The 7921-nt window shown below is 44.2% G+C and overlaps 1 protein-coding gene across 1 annotated transcript in view; it reads right to left on the bottom strand.

The window, feature by feature from the left end:
• The window catches only part of DCDC2 (doublecortin domain containing 2), a 154877-nt gene that overhangs the window by 89425 nt on the left and 57531 nt on the right, over positions 1–7921 (bottom strand). The window lies entirely within an intron of this gene.

Genomic DNA, 7921 nt, shown 5'->3' on the forward strand with positions numbered 1-7921 from the left:
TTAATTGTACCAGGTGTTCTATGAAATTATCTCACTCAGTCCTCATAACCTGAGAGACAGGTACTGTTATCACCCCATTATATACACAAGCAAATGAGGCTTAGTGGTTAAGCCTGCCCAAGGTCAGCCAGCCAGCAAGGAGCAGAGCGGGTCCGCTGTCTTAACCTTCCTCTCCCTCCTGCACCTTTCAGAAGAATCAGCAGCCAGCTATTGGATGAGGAATAATGACAAACCCGTTTGATCAGTTAATCTAGAAATAACTTCTTAACTGGTCGTCACTGTGAGTGTATCGGTATCATCATACAAGCACTGTGCTTGTAGAAATCCTCTGATATTGACTCATCTGTTGGTGACTGCCATGGTCTCTATGAATCACAAACCCAGAGCAACACAGACACAAGCAGCTCAAGACCACATGCCCTTCATTCCTGCAAGGCGGCCCCCAATGATCACACTTTTGGTGGTTGCCTCTGATTCCCGTGTGCCTCTCGAAACAAAGACCTTGCATCTGCAAAGTGAGCTTCTCAGCATGAAGGTGAGGTTGAGTTCAGTGGCTCCTGTCACTGGCCCATATACAGCTCCTGGGGAGCCACATAGAATCACTACAGTGGTGGCTACTGCACCCAAGGAACAGCTGTGCTGATACTCAGCCACTGCTTGGCCATTGCGAGAAACACCCTCCGAACAAGACAGCCTTGGCCTTCAGACGCTCAGGTGCTACACTTACCTGAGTGTGTAAGGCGTGAGGCTGCAGGTAGTAGAAAGAATGCACGTTTTAGAGACCCAAAATACTCATGTCAGGGCCACTGCACTGCCACTAACTACCTATGGGACCTTGCGGTAACTAACTCCTACCTTCTTTGAGCCTGAATCCTTATCAATTGAATGGGGTCGATGTGCCTGCCGTGAGGTCCATCATTAGGATGAAATGGTAACGTTTATAAAGTAATGAGTACAGTGCCTGGCATGTAGTTTTGTTCAAAGACTATCAGAGTGCTTCCTTCAAGAGCAGAGAGTTAATATCTTTTTCTTAAAAATCACACCAAACTCACACAATATTGGGTGCAATCTTTATGCAACATCTGTAGTATGCTAGTATCTGAAAATAAGTGTAGCAATATTAAACAAACAAATCTGCCTAGAAACCTACTATAACTGCCCATTTTAAACATTTATATATTCAGTCATCCAGAAGCATTTAAATAGTTTTAGCTATCACCCAATTAAGAATAGAAAAATTCACAGCCTTACAAATGAAGTTATTTATGCTATTTTGTCATAGCCTACAAGAAAATGAATTATGCATAAATTTATTAACATTATGAAAACTTGTCCAAACCTATAACACTTTTTTTGCATAATTTAATTTCCTATTCCAAATGTAATTTAAACATACAGTTTCCATTTAATTATTGCATTAACTGCAACCAGAGTTGGGTTTTTTTCTTTCCTTTTCTTTAATGATTCTTCCTCACAAGGCCATAAACTTTCAGGCAGGAAAAATGGCTAATGTGATTATAGAAGAGATTCCAAAACCATCATGTGAGAAGAAACCAACGCCCAGGTCTCACATTCCAGTCTATTTGCAAACAAGTCTATTCGTCCCAAGATTCTAAAACTTTAAAAGCCTTGAATGAGAGGAGTAACCCTTCTAGCAAGCCTACTAGAATGTTCAGAGATGCTGTTGAACTTTCAAGGACTGAAATGAAACTTAAAGAATGAGAAACTCTGGATCTCAGCATAATGGTTTTTTACCACTCTCTGGGAAAACTCTTATTCACAAAGGGGTAAAACAAGGGAGAAGCAGATGCCCCATCCTGGAGTGTCTGGGGATTCATATAATTTTAAAAATCAGGGCTTCCCTGGTGGCACAGTGGTTAAGAGTCCGCCTGCCGATGCAGGGGACACGGGTTCGTGCCCCGGTCTGGGAAGATCCCACATGCCGTGGAGCAGCTAGGCTCGTGATCCACGGCCGCTGGGCCTGCGGGTCCGGAGCCTGTGCTCCGCAACGGGAGAGGCCGCAACAGTGAGAGGCCCACGTACGGCAAAAAAAAAAAAAAAAATCAACTCTGTTGTTGAATATACAGGAAGTTCTGATTTACTACACCGCTATTAGGGACACTCAAAAGGGCGATTTGGGAGCATGAAGAAAGACTAGTTGATTCCAATAACTATATGAGGCATGGCTTTGGTGATTGACACTCATGCAATCAAATATTGATTAATGACTAACTGCCAGGCACTTGGTGAGTAAGAACTAAATTAAACTGAGTAAAAAGGAAGAACTGTTTTGTAATTTGAAGACGGGAAAGAATTTAAATGCTTTTCTTTTTAAAAAAGAAAACATGTCGTATAGCACAGGGAACTCTACTCAATATTCTGTAATAACCTAAATGGGAAAAGAATCTGAAAAAGAATAGGCATATGTATATGTATAATTGAATCACTTTGCTGTACACCTGAAACTAATACAACATTATAAATCAACAATACTGCAATATAAAATAAAAATTAGAAAAAGAAAATATTGATTCATCTAAAAAAATGAAATAGATATATAATAAAGATATAAATAAATTATATAATATAAGTTATATATACTCATTCATATAGTTAATTATATAAATTATAGATAATATGTAAATAAGTTATAGAGAAAGGGAAGGGCAAAGGAATGGAGAGATGGATTTTCCTTTCTTTTCTGAGACTTCTGCATGTGACTCGTAACTTGGATACATGGATAGTCATTGCTATTTGTGGGGCATAGGGAATAGGGGAGTTCTGCCATCTCATGAGAGCTATGATAGTTGATAAGACAATATTACTAAGTACCTCTTGCGTGCTTAGTACTCATAACCCCAAGTGTTTACCAAATGTATAGGTAGGTATTATTATCACTATTTTACAGATAAAGGAATTAACTTTCTCAAGTTTACCCAGGTCTGATTTTTCCGCTACACTGAACCTTCCTAATACCCAAGACACTAGCAACAGCTATTATACAGAATGGTTCCCTAAAAAAGCGACCTGGAAGTAACAGATGATGACTTTTTCCCAAAGTAGAAGAAATCAAGAAGCAGCCAAATTTTACAGCGTGTCCCATGTGAAAACTAGACCCCATGTGACACTTCAACCACTGTCCTGCCTTTGCCACACACACATACCAAAATATCTGATAGGAATAGAAAACCTCTGGCCCAAACAAACAAAAAACTACAAAGAGCCCTTTGATCACCCCTCACTCTACTGAAACTGGGATTTTTTCAGTAATTCCCTAGGCTCTTTCCAACAAGATCCAATCAACTCAGGTTTCTTTCATTATCAAGGTAGACTCATTTTCAGCCCCCATGAACATGTGTCAAAGACATATGGGCCATAAAGCATCAAGTTTAAAATAATTTTGTGACGGATTTGCCACACACAGCAGCCTTCACAGTGTGTGTATTTCAGCGATGCACCCAGGAGACCTTCTGAGCAAGGGACCAGACCCAGACTTAGGCTGGCATTTCTCTCACTGCGCATCTAGTGATGGGAAGTGTGAGAAACCCTTTTATCCAAATTGGACCCCGTTTCCCAAAGGGCAAAATGGAATTTGGGAAGCATTTGTAATTGACCTTGCTTCACCGTGACTCTGATCATGCCGTTTTCTTACCAAAACCTTAGCAATTACAATATTTGAACCTGTACATTACTGATCACAAGATACATCAGCCACATGGTAATAAGGACAACTAAAGACAATTTAACGTCGTCTTTGGCTCTTTCAAATACGTCCCTGATTTTACATCTCTTCCACTAGAGGGTGCTTGGATTCCGTGTGGTGAGACCTCGCAGCTAGAGAACAGCCTCCCGCCGGTGGGTTAATTTTTCAAGCTTAATAGGACTTCAGAGGATTCCTTTTGTTTTCAAGGCTAGAATCACAAGGTAAAATTATTCTTAATGTGCTCATCTCTGTGACTCCCCAGTCTGAACAGGGGTAACTTCTGGCATTCCCTGGCTGTTTTGAAAGGGTCTGGTGGACCCCCCTGAACCCCCCAGCCCTGTTACCCACACTCCCTACCACAAGGGTGGGGCCTCGCGGACACATCACCCCTGCACAGCAGGGTCCTCTATGCAAACTATGGCAGCTTTCTCTCTCTCTCTCCTTTTTTGTTTGAAGTTCTATCAGGCCCCCACTCACACTCTCCTTCATGCTGCAATACAGCTATTCCTAGAAGGCGGTGTGGAGAAATGATTTCCCAAAAATCCAGTTGTGTCCCCTTTGATTTGCATCACGGGTTCGGAGATGCCTTCCCTTTGATTGGACAGTAGTTCCGAAAGTCTTAAGCCTGCTCGCCTATAGTCCCATTCACTCACAGCCCCACTCAGTGCCAAGTGGTTAACGATCTTAAAAACACGTACATTCTCCAGGGAACCAATTAACTAAAGGAAAGGAGCAAACTGATCCTTCTCTTAAAAACCAAGTTTGTGCTTTTGGAACGCCTGACATAGAATATCCTCTCTGTGCGGCTCACAGCACTCACTCACACATCCACTAGACGGGTTTCCTGAGAACCTACTGTGTGCCCGGCGGGTTACTCCCCTTGGCTAAATATAACCTCCTAAAGGAGGCCCACCCTGGCCACCCAAAGGATACTGTGCCCTCTCTCACTTTCTCTTTCCATATCCTCACGCATTTCTCTTCAGGCTTATCCCTGATTAATATCACACGTGTATTTGTTTGTCTTTTTCCTCCTCCAGAATAGCAGCTTCATACATTTACAGTTTTCTCTGGAATCTCTGTCTCCCCTTCCCCACAAGCGCTAAAACAGTGCTCGGGACATAATATGGACTCAATAAACAGTTATTAGATGAACGGGTCAATCAGTGACAGCAGTTACAATACGCTCCAAGAAGAAATAGGATAGATGTCCATCTGCTCTGCTGCCTCCTGTCCAAGTCACCTGCATCACTCACCTGGATGCCAGCCGTCCCACTGCCTCCTGCTTCTGTTCTTGCCCCGCCCCCCTTCTCTGTAGACAACACAGCCAGAATGATCCCTTAAAACTGCAAATCAGGGCTTCCCTGGTAGCGCAGTGGTTGAGAGTCCGCCTGCCGATGCAGGGGACACGGGTTCGTGCCCTGGTCCGGGAGGATCGCACATGCCGCGGAGTGGCTGGGCCCGTGAGCCATGGCCACTGAGCCTGCGCGTCCGGAGCCTCTGCTCCGCAGCGGGAGAGGCCACAATGGTGAGAGGCCCGCGTACCGCAAAAAAAACAAAAACAAAAACAAAACCCTGCAAATCAAATGATACCACTCTCTACTTGTATCCCTCAAACGGTGTCCTGGTAAGGAATAAAATCCAAACTCCATGCATGGCCTACACGATCGGGCCCTGCCCGCCCCTCCAATTTAATCACAGACCACTCCAGCCTTCTTTCTGCCCCACTCCTTTATGCCAAGCTTTTTACCAAGGGCCCTTGTGACTGTTTCTCCTGCACCCACCTTGTGTGACTGGCTCCTTTACATACATTGGCACATTAAGGTGCCAATCTCAGAGAATCTTATATCAATTAGTGTCCTAATTAGTGCCCACATTTTATTGTCCTCATAGCACTTATCACCATCTGAAATTGTTTATATATTTGTTTATTATTTATTTATTTTTGGCTGTGTCGGGTCTTAGTTGCAGCTCACAGGATCTTCGTTGAGGCACGCGGGATCTTTTGTTGCGGCGCGTGAGCTCTTTGTTGCAGCCTGCGGGCTTCTCTCTTGTTGTGGCATGCGGGTTTTCTCTTCTCTAGTTGTGGCGCCCAGGCCCCAGGGCACGTGGGCTCTGTAGTTTGCGGCACACAGGCTCTAGTTGAGGCGTGCGAGCTCAGTAGTTGTGGCGCGCCGGCTTGGTTGACCCGCGGCATGCGGGATCCTAGCTCCCCGGACAGGGATCGAACCCACATCCCCTGCATTGGAAGGCGGATTCTTTACCACTGAACCACCAGGGAAGTCCCTGTATTTGTTTAGAGATTGATAGTCTGTCTACCCCATTCTTCCACCCTCCCTACTCCCACACAGATACAGGCACTAGAACAAAAGTTCCTTGAGGTCTGAAACCTTGTGTGTCTGTTCATTAATCTACGCCAGTTGCTTGGAGCAATTCCTGGCACTCAGTAAGTGCTCACTAAACACACGTTGGATGGATGGCTGGATGAGCAGATGAATGGATGGATGAATCTACAGAATGCTTAGGGAGCATGCATTGTGGAAAGAGAGGTACACTCTGCTATCAATGTATTTTTCTAAGTCATAGCATGGCAATATAATTTTGAGTCTTTGCTGTGTATGAGATGGAAATTCATCTCAAAATATAACTTGGAGTCTTAAAAGGCCACTTCCTCAAAGAGGTCTTTTCCTGACACACATATCTAAGTTCTCCTTTTACCTTCTTTCATATTGTTCTATACTTTTCCTTCATTTTAGTCACACTTTGTAATTACATATTGCTTTGTGGCATCGCCTACGTAACCCTTGTCTCCCTGAGTAGGCCAGGGCTAAGAGAGAGTGTTGTGTCTTTTTGCACAATACCATCTCCCTGGTGCTTAGTTCCATACCAGACACACAGAAGACTTCACCAATCATCATTAGATGACGCAGTATTCACAGCACAGGTCTTCCAAACAAGCGAGCAAGAAAGAGGCATGTATGTGCCTCCTGTGTATGAATTTTAAAACGGGAAACACATTACACATTTTTAATAAAAACTCAGACATTCTAAATTTCAGAAGAGTAAGCACCTAATCCTGAAGTTCAGTAATTGTGGATGTAAAGAGCTGAGTCCTGATCTTGGTTCTGACATGAACTTTCCCTATGACCTAGGTCAGTTACTCAACTACACTTGGTCTCTGTTTAACCATCACCTTTCCAGCTGTACTGTGAGAGTTAATGAGCTCACATGTGCATGGGACGTGGAAGCGATTCCACTCCAAAGTCCTGAAGAAGAGCAAGAGGACAGAATTTCCAAACCCTAACTTCCTGGTTTTTATTTAGCTGTATTGTGGCTAAAATATATTTTTCAGTTACTAGAATTCTCTCTCTCCCCTTGCTCTCCACACACATGAAGTTTTGGGTCCTCTGTGGTTCTCACTGCTCTGTCTGTCTGTCTGTCTGTCTCTCTCTCTCTCTCGGCACCTACTCCCCCATCCTCTCACTCAACAGCATGAAGAACGCTGCTCCCTGCCAGGCTGTGCTGGGTGCGAGGAAAGAACACCACCACGACACGTCTCTGCTCTTCGACTATGACCATCATGTGGATGAACTTGCAAATCAACATCTGATGTCCTCAGCCTCTGCCATTTACAACTGCTAGCTGAACATTTTTCACCTAGATTCCGTGATGACACAACTCAATGCATTGGAAAGTAAGCAGGTCACTCTTTCCTCTAGTTGCCCCCTTCTTAGCCATAGTACCACCATTTTCTCTGGCATCCAAGCTCAGAAACTTGCAGTTATCTTTGGCTCCAACTGCTCCATTAATCCCCTGTATCCAATCACCTAGCAAGTCCTTTGTTTCTTCATGAGCAATAATCACCTACTGCTGCTCCCTCACCACCTACCTGGTCTAGGCTCTTACCACTTTACGCCAAGGTTATGGAAGTTGCTTTGTAATTGACACCTCATCGATGGCCTCTCACCATATTAAGGTTTTCTCCACATAAAAGGTCTGGCCTTTCTAGACTGGACTTGGATCAACATTCTCACTTCTCTGAAGCCTTCATGAGCTTCCCTGAACTCAAGGCTAAAGACTAAACTCTACATTCTGACATTCGAGGTCATCTAAAACTGCCACCAGGGCTTCCCTGGTGGCGCAGTGGTTGAGAGTCTGCCTGCCGATGCAGGGGACACGGGTTCGCGCCCTGGTCCGGGAGGATCCCACATGCCGCAGAGC

Source organism: Aethalodelphis obliquidens, unplaced genomic scaffold (assembly GCF_003676395.1).
Source record: "Aethalodelphis obliquidens isolate GAN/ISIS:26980383/991018 unplaced genomic scaffold, ASM367639v1 scaffold34, whole genome shotgun sequence".
Classification (NCBI taxonomy): Eukaryota; Metazoa; Chordata; class Mammalia; order Artiodactyla; family Delphinidae; genus Aethalodelphis; species Aethalodelphis obliquidens.